Raw genomic sequence first — 13166 nt, 5'->3', positions numbered from 1 at the left:
AAGGCATTAAAATAATAATGCAATATTGGTAATGATAAAACATGAATAAAAAACAAGCATTAAAATAAATACATTTCAGAATGCAATTGACAATTATACACAAGGGGAACACCACATACCTCTCTGTCAAGTCTGCCAAATGTTTGTACAGGTGGGATGTCTGTGGAACACACTTAGGAGTAGCCTGAAACTTAATAGATTAAGACTCTTTATTCACAAGATGCCAGTCATAAAATGTTGGTGGCCAGCAGCCTGGTGAGCACAGCAAGCCATCTAATCTGTGAAATAATCTAGAGGTCAGATTGAAGAAACTACTGTAACTGAATATTGGAATAAGGTAAATATGACAAGGTACACATGCCTAAAATAAGGCAGCTACACACCACATTACAGTACTTGTTGAACTTTATCCAGATACAGTGTACTATGGCAGAGCAATGTATAAGAGCAATATCTGACAAACTGTCTTGAAAGACATCTGCACCATAAGAATGTAAATCCTTTTTGTGTAATTAAACATTAAGGAGTTAATCTCCATCTCAACAAAAACACGGTGTTTGATCTTCCGCAAAGTTATCTTTTATGCAGACATTCCACCGCTGTACCTCATACCTGTATTACTATTACATTATGTAGGGGACGACCAACTGACACGAGTCCCATTCACCGTCCATCACTGATGATAGTGCCGGAAAGTTTAGGATTCTGCGCTCAGCCTTGGAAGGTTCCCGTCCACTAAGGAGTGTGTCACATCTACTCCAAGCTGGCTGCCTAATATGTGAGAAGAAAAAATATGTTACTGACATTAACAGAAAAAGAAGAGAAAATCTTTCAAAATGTGAAACACTACCTGCAGGTAAACTGCTTAAAGCAGCAAAGGGCCGTAAAGATGAAAGGCTTCTCATTCATTTATGTGGGAGATCTTGTAGCTTCAGAGGCCATGTATCATCAGATAGCTATAGATATAGAGGTAGATATAAATATAGATATACTCTGTTTGTGTACTTTACCTTGTCCTCTACCATATGTGATCTCCTCAGGACGCCCCTTTCCCTCAAGCCTGACAGAAACTGCTCCATGGTGATCTGTAAAATTAACAAAAAAAAAAAAGTTAATGTAGTCATACTTGTGACCAGCTGCAAAAAAGTTGTTCACCTTTTGACTGCTGGCCCTTCATTAACTGTAAATACAAAAGGGTTGTCATAGTTCCAGTGTTTTTAATAGCCACATTGGCTTTTGAGTTGATGATTGTAACGCACTGTACTGCACAACTAAGCATAACGTACATATGACACATAGGACACGAAGCACTATTAGGGGAATAAATAAACATTTGATTAAACATTACACAGCATATCCCGCTACATCTAAGCTTAGCCTACATAAGCCAGTGTGTCAATGCCCTGAGACAGGGGAATAATAATGAATAGATGCAAGGACGTGTCTTTCTTCTTCCCACGTTTCTTTATGACTGAAATTATGTCACAATTACATTGTACAACATGGACATGAATATATGTTTAACAAATAAATGACCATGCATGACACCACACCATCAGCTCCAACACATACGGCCATACAACTGTACGGCATACAACACATACGGCCATACAAATGTGTTACAACTGTAACACATTAGCCTTAGGATGCTAACTTTGCTAGCGAAGCTAATTCAGTGTAATAACGTAACGGTAGGATGCTAACTAGCTTAACAAGCTGTATAGACCAAACAACACTTTACAATTCGTAAGAATTAGTTTGCAATTGCCTAAACTTCTATATGTTTTACTTGAGGTTGTTGTCTATCTTTTTTTTTTTTTTTTTTTTTTTTTATAACGTTACCATACCTGAAACAGGAGAATAATAATGAATAGATGCAAGGACACGTCTTTCTTCTTCCCACATTTCTTTATGACTGAGAAGAGACGTGACTCTTGGCGTAAACATTAGCATAGAGCTCTCCCTACTGGTCTCGTCTTGTAACTACAACACATTAACACATTTGGTCATAAGGGTAGAAAAGTCCGACTGGTGTCTGTCAGCTCGATAAGAAATTAGGTTGCAGTTCTGACAGTAAAGTGCCCATGAGCATTACTTGAGCAGTACCAATTACCTAACACTACATTAGCTGAAGCAACAGGATAGATGTTAGTTGGTAACTTGGTCAAACTCTCATCTGTTCAGACTAACATATTACCCCTTGAACCTTAAACACGCAGTAAACAAACTAACGGAACTTGTAGTTACTGTAACTTACCGGTAACTTGTTATTGAATGTGTGTTCTGCTCTGTACAGCACATGTCAGCAGCAGCTGTTGACGGCCACGATGTGGAGGACGTGGTACCTGTAAGCATCTTCTACTATGAAATAATGAAATAAATTAATTCATTATCATGAGATAACGAACTTTGTTATCTCGAGAAAATGACTTAATTCGTTATCTAAAGAAAACGAATTTTGTTATCTCGTGATAACGAATTAATTAAGTCGTTATCACGAGATAATGACCATAAAATTATGTGTTAATCCAAGGCCGTTCTCGGCTTCCGTAAAAAGCACTCCCCACCTGGATAATATAATTGTATTGTATATATGTTTTATCTACAGTTTTTTTTAACCCTTAAAGTGGAACTAGGCAACATTTTTACCTGAATTAAATAGTTTCAAAGTAATTGTGATGCTTAAATGGCTTGTTAGGGGGAGAATGGAAGCCCTCCACCTTCCTACTAGCGCCTCTAGGGTTGAATATGCCACTTGCAACCAAGGTTATAATAGTTTTGGATTTTTAATTATAGTTTAGTTTTATTTAGTTTTGACTTTGTTTTCTCTAATTCAGCTAGTTTTAATTATTTTTTAGACCATGTTTGCTAGTCTTTATTAGTTATCGTTTTTTCTGAATGCTTAGTTTTAGTATTAGTTTTAGTTATTTCATATACACTATATTGCCAAAAGTATTTGCTCACCTGCCTTGACTCGCATATGAATTTCAGTGACATCCCATTCCTAGTCTATGGGGTTCAATATGACGTCGGTCCACCCTTTGCAGCTATAACAGCTTCAACTCTTCTGGGAAGGCTGTCCACAAGGTTTAGGAGTGTGTTCATGGGAATTTTTGACCATTCTTCCAGAAGCGCATTTGTGAGGTCACACTGATGTTGGACGAGAAGGCCTGGCTCTCAGTCTCCGCTCTAATTCATCCCAAAGGTGTTCTGTGGGGTTGAGGTCAGGACTCTGTGCAGGCCAGTCAAGTTCATCCACACCAGACTCTGTCATCCATGTCTTTATGGACCTTGCTTTGTGCACTGGTGCACAGCAGTGGCGATTTCTCATAGACTGCAAGGGAAGCCCGGCTTCCCCTAAAATTACGAAAATTAGATGGTTAAATATGTACAGCTGTGTTGACATTTTATTGACTACAAATGTGTTAGAACACGTTCATCTCACAGACGAGTTCGTTCAGAATCAGCTTTATCACAAATCAACGGACGTGATGTTGTTCACTTCTCATACATTGCCGTTCTGCTGTTTTCTCATATGATCTCTGCTCAGTGCATTTGTCCGTAGACGCCGGGTGTCTATGGGCTTCAATGGGACTGAGTGGAACAGTTTTTTTCATTGCCTCAAAACTGGATGGTAATTGGATAAATGCCACGATGTTGTCCTGCCCCCGGACGCCGGGCGTCTCTGGGGGTGAATGGAGCTGTGGGTGGAGCTCGGCCGGGCTGGATGCCAGAATCCCACGTGTTGATTGGAGGATCAGTCGAAAGGCTGAATCCCATTTGACTGACAGCTATTTTGAGATCTACTCCTTCACTGACAGTTCAGTGTAATACCGTCGCGCATTCTGCTGTGAAATGGAGAAAGAAACCACTACGAAATTACTCGTTCATTTCTTGCATTGTAAATAAAACACACTCATTGTACTTCCTTGTTTCAATTTAACATAATTTCAGCGTTTTCTTGTTTCAGTTACATAATTTAATCATTTCTTGTCCAAGTTTAATATCGTTTTGTAGATAGTTAAATCAATCAAACTGTCAGCTAGGTTGGAGTGAAAGGAGCATCTCTTGTTTAAAAAGGCTGAAGTCTTACACCCACAACACAATGGGCCGAGGCAGTCTAAGCAGCCTAGCTCTGCTGGACATCGAGAAGACACTGGTCCAGTCCCTGGAAAAGACGCCTACTTGGTACGATAAGGTCACTGACCATTTTCTTTAAAAGGAACGGAGGGCCGAATGTATGTTTAAATAGCTTGACAATTTATTTGTTTTATTTTTATTTGTTTTATTTTTTGATGTAAGCTGACAATGAGCTTCCCCTGTCTGAAAGACGAGCAGCCGCCACTGGTGCACAGTCATGTTGGAAGAGGAAGGGGCCAGCTCCAAACTGTTCCCACAAAGTTGGGAGCATGGAATTGTCCAAAATGTCTTGGTATGCTGAAGCATTCACAGTTCCTTTCACTGGAACTAAGGGGCCAAGCCTAGCTCCTGAAAAACAACCCCACACCATAATCCCTCCTTGCCAGATTGCCAGATGGAGAAGCGCGATTCGTCACTCCAGAGAACACGCCTCCACTGCTCTAGAGTCCAGTGGCGGCGTGCTTTACACCACTGCATCCGGCGCTTTGCATTGCACTTGGTGATGTATGGCTTTGATGCAGCTGCTCAGCCATGGAAACCCATTCCATGAAGCTCTCTGCGCACTGTTCTTGAGCTAATCTGAAGGCCACATGAAGTTTGGAGGTCTGTAGTGATTGACTCTGCAGAAAGTTGGTGACCTCTTCGCACTATGCGCCTCAGCATCCGCTGACCCCGCTCCATCAGTTTACGTGGCCTACCACTTCGTGGCTGAGTTGCTGTCGTTCCCAAACACTTCCATTTTCTTATAATACAGCTGACAGTTGACTGTGGAATATTTAGGAGCGAGGAAATTTCACGACTGGATTTGTTGCACAGGTGGCATCCTATCACAGTTCCACCCTGGAATTCACTGAGCTCCTGAGAGCGACCCGTTCTTTTACAAATGTTTGTAAAAGCAGTCTGCATGCCTAGGTGCTTTATTTTATACACCTGTGGCCATGGAAGTGATTGGAACACCTGATTCTGATTATTTGGATGGGTGAGCGAATACTTTTGGCAATATAGTGTGTGTTATCTTCCTCACCATCCTATTCAAAGAAATTACTCAGTGGGCTACCCTGGACATTTTATTTGGGGGTCGGGTTAGGGTGGTTCATTGACTGAGCAAAGTCACTAACATATATACAGTATGATGTATAAATTCCCTATAGCAGGTTGGGGGGTGGGGGTGGGGCTGCGATCCATACACAACGTCACTTACGTGAAAACAATGCAATGTTTGATGTGAGAGGAGATGCAAAGTAGCCAGCAGTAAACCAGATAGAAAGATATATAAATGAGCCAACCACCAGTAAACCACACAGAAGCACATATATACATATACATATATATATATATATATATATATATATATATATATATATATATATATATATATATATATATTAGGGCTGGGCAAGTTAACGCGTTATTCCTGTGTTAATGCATTCATTAAATAATACTGACAATTTTTTAAAATCTCCCGTTAATGCTGTTCTGCCTTTCAACCAAGTCTTAGTTCATTTATACATACGGACTCTTATTTTGAAACTCATGCTTTTATTTTGGCGCTCCACACGCACCAAGCCCTGGTGTGTAGCTGAGAGGACAGAAGTGAGCGAACTTGCTGAATCAAACTTTGTTTAACTCCTGCAGAAGCAACGCCTGTGTGTATCAATCATTCTGTTGTTTGCTAAATAATTTCTCATGCAAATGTGCCATTAGAAACATGTTTATGACGTTATTTTGGATGTGTTTATTACAATGTGTTATTAACATGTTTAAGCTAATTTGTTTATGCTAGCAGTCGGAGATGGGTTGCTAATTCTTTATTCAGGCTCTTGTTGAGTTTATGTAAATGCATTGGTTGTGTTTAATAGGCCAGCCTTTGAACTAACCTTTACTTATTTATGATGTGATTATTGTATTAGCAGTCAATTTAAGTTTATAATAATTACATCTGTGCATTCCTCGTGAATGTGCATATAATTAATAGATATAACTAATTGAATTATTTTGTCTTTATTTTATAGTTTCACTCTGTCAATCTGCATGATGTCAAATATGTACATTAAAGCTGCAAACTTCAAAGAGGACGTATCTTGCATCGTCAATTCAGAGTTTAGCTCGCTGTCTAGCGCACACTAAGTACAGACGTCTCAGCGAGGACAGTACACTCCTACTCTTCTGCCCCTACTTGTGTGCGTGTAGCGATTAGCTCGGCAGATAGACAACAGGTTTCCCAAGAAAAGCCGGACGCCCAACACTTCCATCCAAATCTTTTACTTGAGACTCACTGTAAAACTGCAACATACATATTGCGGCGTATAAGCTTAAAAAACAATCCAAACGCCGCGGCAGGCTAAGACATGGGGGTTCACACTGAAGACGCGTCAGACTCACCATTACAAACGTTCATGAGGTTTATTATCCATATCACAAGCATAGGAAACAAGCACTTACTTCAATCGTTGTATATTCAATGCTGTGCAAGGATACCCACATAGCCAGTGACAAAGACAACGGGGACGGTGATAACGATGATAATGTCGGTCAACAGAAAATTTCTCCCCAGGCTCACCCCGCCGCCATGATCCAGGCCACTTACACACCCAGGTGAGTGCAGAGACTTAATAGACAACACCACACCCACAGTGCCACACGTAACAGGTGCCAATATCATGACGTCACACAAATAAGAGAAAAACCAAAGAAAACCCACACAGTGCTTACGGCTCCTACAATACATACAAAATATATCTCAGTTCTGTTCATTGCCTTAGTACATTTACATGGCATTATACATTTAAACAAATGGGAAAAAGATTGCTAGCTCGATGCTAACTTGAATGGGAAAATCCATAGACACGCTAACAATTAGCATTTACAGATTAACTTGAGATTTACAACGTCTTTTTATCCAGCAACAAAGGTTCACATCAGAGATATTTTATACTATTCATTCTTACAATATCTGAACATAAAAGACTCACAGGCAAACGTTTTTCGGGCCATACAAACAGAGTGAAAGAAACATGTCTGTTTGTTCCTTCTTATGTCCAAACTGACTACAGGAACACTGCAAGGACAGAACATACATTAGTGCAATTTATTCTGACCACTAGAGGGCCCCCTTTGCTTGCTTTTAACAACTGAACATCACATATTATTGGGCTTATTAGTAGTAGTACTTATTAGTGGGCTTAAGACTCCTGTCAGTCACTCACAAATGGAAATAAACTCCCTCTCTCTCTCTCTCTCTCTCTCTCTCTCTCTCTCTCTATACAGGGTGGGGAAGCAAAATTTACAATGAACATTTAGTTGTTTTTTCTCAGCAGGCACTACATCAATTGTTTTGAAAACAAACATATATTGATGTCATAATCATACCTAACACTATTATCCATACCTTTTCAGAAACTTTTGCCCATATGAGTAATCAGGAAAGCAAACGTCAAAGAGTGTGTGATTTGCTGAATGCACTCGTCACACCAAAGGAGATTTCAAAAATAGTTGGAGTGTCCATAAAGACTTTATAATGTAAAGAAGAGAATGACTATGAGCAAAACGATTACGAGAAAGTCTGGAAGATACTATTAAAGAAGAATGGGAGAAGTTGTCACCCGAATATTTGAGGAACACTTGTGCAAGTTTCAAGAAGCGTGTGAAGGCAGTTATTGAGAAAGAAGGACACATCTGTGTGTCCTCCTAAAAACATTTTCTATTATGTAAATTTTCTTGTGCCAAATAAATTCTCATGACTTTCAATAAACTAATTGGTCATACACTGTCTTTCAATCCCTGCCTCAAAATATTGTACATTTTGCTTCCCCACCATGTTTATATATATATGTTTATATATATATGTTAAATCCTATCTGTGCCCCTGCACTATTTTGCCTCTATATAGCGACTAGCATAACAATTAGCCTTGATGCTCTATCTTAGCTGGTGTTGTATGATACTTGTCTTTTGTACAGGTGAAAGTTTAGAATTTTGATGTTTGTTCTTGTTGTGAATGTTAGCCCCGGGATGATAGCATGCTAATCGGTAACGGGGCTGGGACACAGGGACAGGTGGGAGTTGCTGATGTTTGTTCTTGTTGTTAGCCCTGGGATGATAGCATGCTAATCGCTAACAGGGCTGGGACACAGTGACAGGTGGGAGCTGTTGATGTTTGTTAGCCTGTTAGCTCTTAAGCTGTGTAGCTAACGTTAGGGGCATTGTGCTAATGGCTGCAGACTGAACCTCAGACTGCCGGTTAGCTCATAAGCCATATGGCTAACATTAGATGCATGGTGCTAGTGGCTGCAGGCCAAACCTCAGACTACTGGTTAGCTCTTAAGCAGGGGGGTCCTGTCCGCTCGTCCCCCCCTGGCCATCCAGACGGACAGGTCACAATGACTCGCCGGTTGCGGATGTAGGGACACGACAGGCCACTCAGTCGGATCACTGGCCCAGTCTTTTAAAATGTATTGACAACAGTCCAACTCCAGTGGATTTAATTTTTTAATATTTGTCAGAAGGCAAGAGCAACTCAAAGTATAACATGACAACTGATTAGTGTTAGCAAAACAAGTTGAAATGCCATGTTTTTACATTATAGGGGGGAAAGGATTGTTCCCTCCCCCCTCGGATTTTCCTGCCCCCAGCTGTGACGTTGTTGCCAACTGTATCTATGCACATGGTCGGAGGGGAGGGTTAACCATGGGTTTTATGACAGTAAATATGTACTCCAAAACTGTGGGGGGTGTTCCGCCAACAAAAATGATACAAAACCAGCCAAAAGAAGAACCAAAGCAGTAAAATGTTGCCTCATTCCACTTTAACTGATGCTGTGAGTAGCTTCTCATTTCTTAAACATCCATCAGTTTGATAGCGTGCATAAAGACCAGACTGTGTTTCAATGGAAAGAGGCAATGTGGTCTGATATGTCCGGACTGACCCTGTTCCAGAGTGATGAAGAGAGGTGGATGATGTGATTACCCTTCATGCGTAGCATCTACAGTACAAGGTCTAGCTTCAGTAATGTGTGTCCATAAAATGACAGAAGTAAACATCATGACATTGCTGAAGGTTATTGAAATGATGACAAAAGTGTGTGGTAATCATCAAAGCTAAACTTGGTCCAGGGGCGAGTCTAGGATCAGATCAGAGGTTTAGGGGTGCTGAGCACCCAGAGTGCTGGCTAGCCAGGCAAGAGAAATTTCACTGTTCTGAACATTTTAACGCAATTTCGGACCATCGCTCCCACATTTGTGAAAGAAAAGCATAACATTTTTTGGGTATGAGAAACTCTGTGACTAAACCATCAAATCTGATAAAAGTTATTTAAATGCTGAACCACAGTAAAAGAGGAATGGATTGGAATCATAAAAGAAATATACCCTAACCCTAATTTCTGGTGGAAGACAGTCCTCCATTTTGATACAACAGCTCCTCAACATGTACATCTACGAGAGAGTGGGTTTAACTCCAGAGGAATATTAGTTTCAGAGCTATCAGATCTACTTCAAAACACTGGCTGCACATGACAATATGTTCACTTTACAGGTTCTATCAGTGGAAAATTTATAAATCTGTTGTATAAATGTACATAAACCAATATATATGTGGAATAACACTTTGTCATATACCATCAAACCAGCACTTTTGTCATTTGTTTTCTAATTCATCTGTTTAAAATATGTAACATTTAACACATTTAATCTGAGGCAGATAATTTCTAAAAAAAACAAAACAAACAAACTGTACACCAGTATGTTAAGTGTCTCTCCCTCTCTCTTTGTGCTTTAACCAAAAGGCAAATAACCAAACAATGTGTTTTATATCTAATAAGAGATATAAACTGGTACATTTATTCAACTTACGACATCATTGTAATATTTGGTTGCTGTGGAAAATGAGGCTACACAAGTTGATCTTACACTCTGAGGAGTTAATGGGCATCCAGTCAGTTAGCCAGTCAGATAAAGACAATAACGCCTTATGAACACATGCTCATGAGACAACAGCTCCTCTCAGTCCAGTTCAAACAGAGGACAGAGGTTGACTGAACCACATGGAAAATTTCCTAGCTAGAAAAAACATCAGCTAACTCCCACCTAACAGCATAAACAGTGATCTATGTTTCAATGCAGCAAAAATAGGGACTGGCGATGATAATAATGTGTTGGTATTAAGTGGCAGAAGTAAAAAAAAATGTCCTGGTTTAAACCAGGTACTTCCACCACTACTGTACTCAACTTCAGGAGGCAGCGCCTGCGCACTGCTCTATACAGGATGAGCCCAGAGTCTGAGTCAGGGAAAGGGAGGGGGGATGGGGTGGATCAAACCATTTTCGAGATAAGATGGAGGGGGGGGGCTGTATTTTTGTTGTTAAAATAATACGTTTCAGCCATGTACTGTATATGGTTTTGACATTTTTTGAGCATGTTAAGAATGGACATAAAGTAAACAAGAAAAAAGAAAAATTTCAGCAACATTAAAATATTTTAGGGGTGTTGGGAATCAATTTAGGGGTACTTCAGCATCCCCAAAAATGGCCTAAAAACACCCATGATTTGGTCCAACAAAATATTAGAATGTTAGGTCTTTTTGGTAAAGTTGTGAATATAGCAGTAATATGACATGAGCAAAGCCATGGGAAACAAAAAGGAGGCCCATGCATTGTAAAACAATATTGCATAAAAAATAAAAATAAAATTTAAATAGCAGACAAGACAAAAATTATATAAGACTTAAGAAGATGAAAATGACAAAAAAGGGGATGAAAATAATATAAATGTCATGAAAGACAGCAAGATAAAACAAAAACTACTTAAAAGATGTAAGGAAAATGACAAAAAGATGTAGCATCATAAAATGACCACTTGAAACGATTCAAATACGGAAGCGTATTGCATTCACAAAAAAAAAATATTTCGGCTCTGCTTTTCTGAATTAATGAGATAATTATCTCATAATTACAAGAAAAAATAAGTAAAAAAAAAAAATCGGCGCTGTTTTTCTGAGTTTATGAGATACTGTTTCCTGAAAAAAAAAAAAGCTCTGTTTTTCTGAGTTTATGAGATACTGTTTCCTGAAAAAAAAAAAAAAAAAAAAAAGCTCTGTTTTTCTGAGTTTACGAGATACTGTTTTCCGGAAAAAAAAAAAAGCTCTGTTTTTCTGAGTTTACGAGATACTGTTTTCCGGAAAAAAAAAAAAAAAAAAAAAAAAAAAAAAAAAAACTCTGTTTTTCTGAGTTTACGAGATACTGTTTTCCGAAAAAAAAAAAAAAAAAAAAAAAAAAAAGCTCTGTTTTTCTGAGTTTACGAGATACTGTTTTCTGATAAAAATAAAATGTGTCTCTGTTTCTCTGTGTCAGTGGGACAGTGGTCCCTGGTCTAGGCAGGAGCTCCTTCTATCTGTGCTGCTGAAAGCCTCTCGGGGGAGCGTGAAGTTGTTTCCGTTCTCGTAACCGGTTCCGATTACGGATCATGGAACTAGTTTCATTCACAGAAATCAGAACCAAGCCCCGCTTTGTGCACGGATCAAGCCCTTCAACCACACCGGCGCTCAGAGCCTGTAGCCCGGCTTCCTGACAGGGCACGACCGCGGTGATGGGAGTTGGCATTAATGAAGTCAAATAAAATGACATTCACCAGCATTAAAGAAAATATACACAGCAGAAGAGTGCAAATGTGGATTCATTTATTTGTCAGACCTGATGGAAAGCATTAGTCAGAACTAGATCCATGGAGGAGCGGCTTGGTGAACCGGTTCGTCCCCCCCCCCCCCAATTACTTTCCATCAGGTCCAGGCGGACAGCTATCCGCTCCCCGGTGTGTAAGCCGGACTGGAGCGGGTGGACGGAGCAGCTCAACTCGACAGAACAGCGGCGCTCGGAGCCTGTAGCCCGGCACCACGACGCGGTGATGGGAGTTGGCATTAATGAAGTCAAATAAAATGACATTCACCATGATTAAAGAAAATATGTGTCTTGGTGTCCCGGTTCACCCCCCACCCCCGGACAGCTTTCCATCAGGTCCAGGTGGAAAGCTATGGGGGTGGGGGGTGAACCGGGACACCAAGACGCTCCTCCACAGATCTAGTTCTGACTAATGCGTTCCATCAGAGTTACCATGGAGGACGCAGAGCAGCTGGAGCAAGACCACCAGCGATGGACAACACTGGTTCACCTGGTCGGCCCAATGCACCGGGACGGGACACCTGCCCCATGGCAGGAGTCCTAGTAGTGGTAGTAGTCATTAATGCCAACTACCATCACCGCGTCGTGGTGCCGGGCTACAGGCTCCGAGCGCCGCTGTTCTGTCGAGTTGAGCTGCTCTGTCCACCCGCTCCAGTCCGGCTTACACACCGGGGAGCGGATAGCTGTCCGCCTGGACCTGATGGAAAGTTATTGGGGGGGGACAAACCGGTTCACCAAGCCGCTCCTCCATGGATCTAGTTCTGACTAATGCTTTCCATCAGGTCTGACAAATAAATGAATCCACATTTGCACTCTTCTGCTGTGTATATTTTCTTTAATGCTGGTGAATGTCATTTTATTTGACTTCATTAATGCCAACTCCCATCACCGCGGTCGTGCCCTGTCAGGAAGCAGGGCTACAGGCTCTGAGCGCCGGTGTGGTTGAAGGGCTTGATCCGTGCACAAAGCGGGGCTTGGTTCTGATTTCTGTGAATGAAACTAGTTCCATGATCCGTAATCGGAACCGGTTACGAGAACGGAAACAACTTCACGCTCCCCCGAGAGGCTTTCAGCAGCACAGATAGAAGGAGCTCCTGCCTAGACCAGGGACCACTGTCCCACTGACACAGAGAAACAGAGCCACACTTTATTTTTTTTTCAGAAAACAGTATCTCGTAAACTCAGAAAAACAGAGCTTTTTTTTTTTTTTCTCGGAAAACAGTATCTCGTAAACTCAGAAAAACAGAGCTTTTTTTTTTTTTTTTTTTTTCCGGAAAACAGTATCTCGTAAACTCAGAAAAACAGAGCTTTTTTCCCCCGGAAAACAGTATCTCGTAAACTCAGAAAAACAGAGTTT

Source organism: Sphaeramia orbicularis, chromosome 20 (assembly GCF_902148855.1).
Source record: "Sphaeramia orbicularis chromosome 20, fSphaOr1.1, whole genome shotgun sequence".
NCBI classification, from domain to species: domain Eukaryota; kingdom Metazoa; phylum Chordata; class Actinopteri; order Kurtiformes; family Apogonidae; genus Sphaeramia; species Sphaeramia orbicularis.
Note: the sequence above shows the minus strand (reverse complement) of the source record.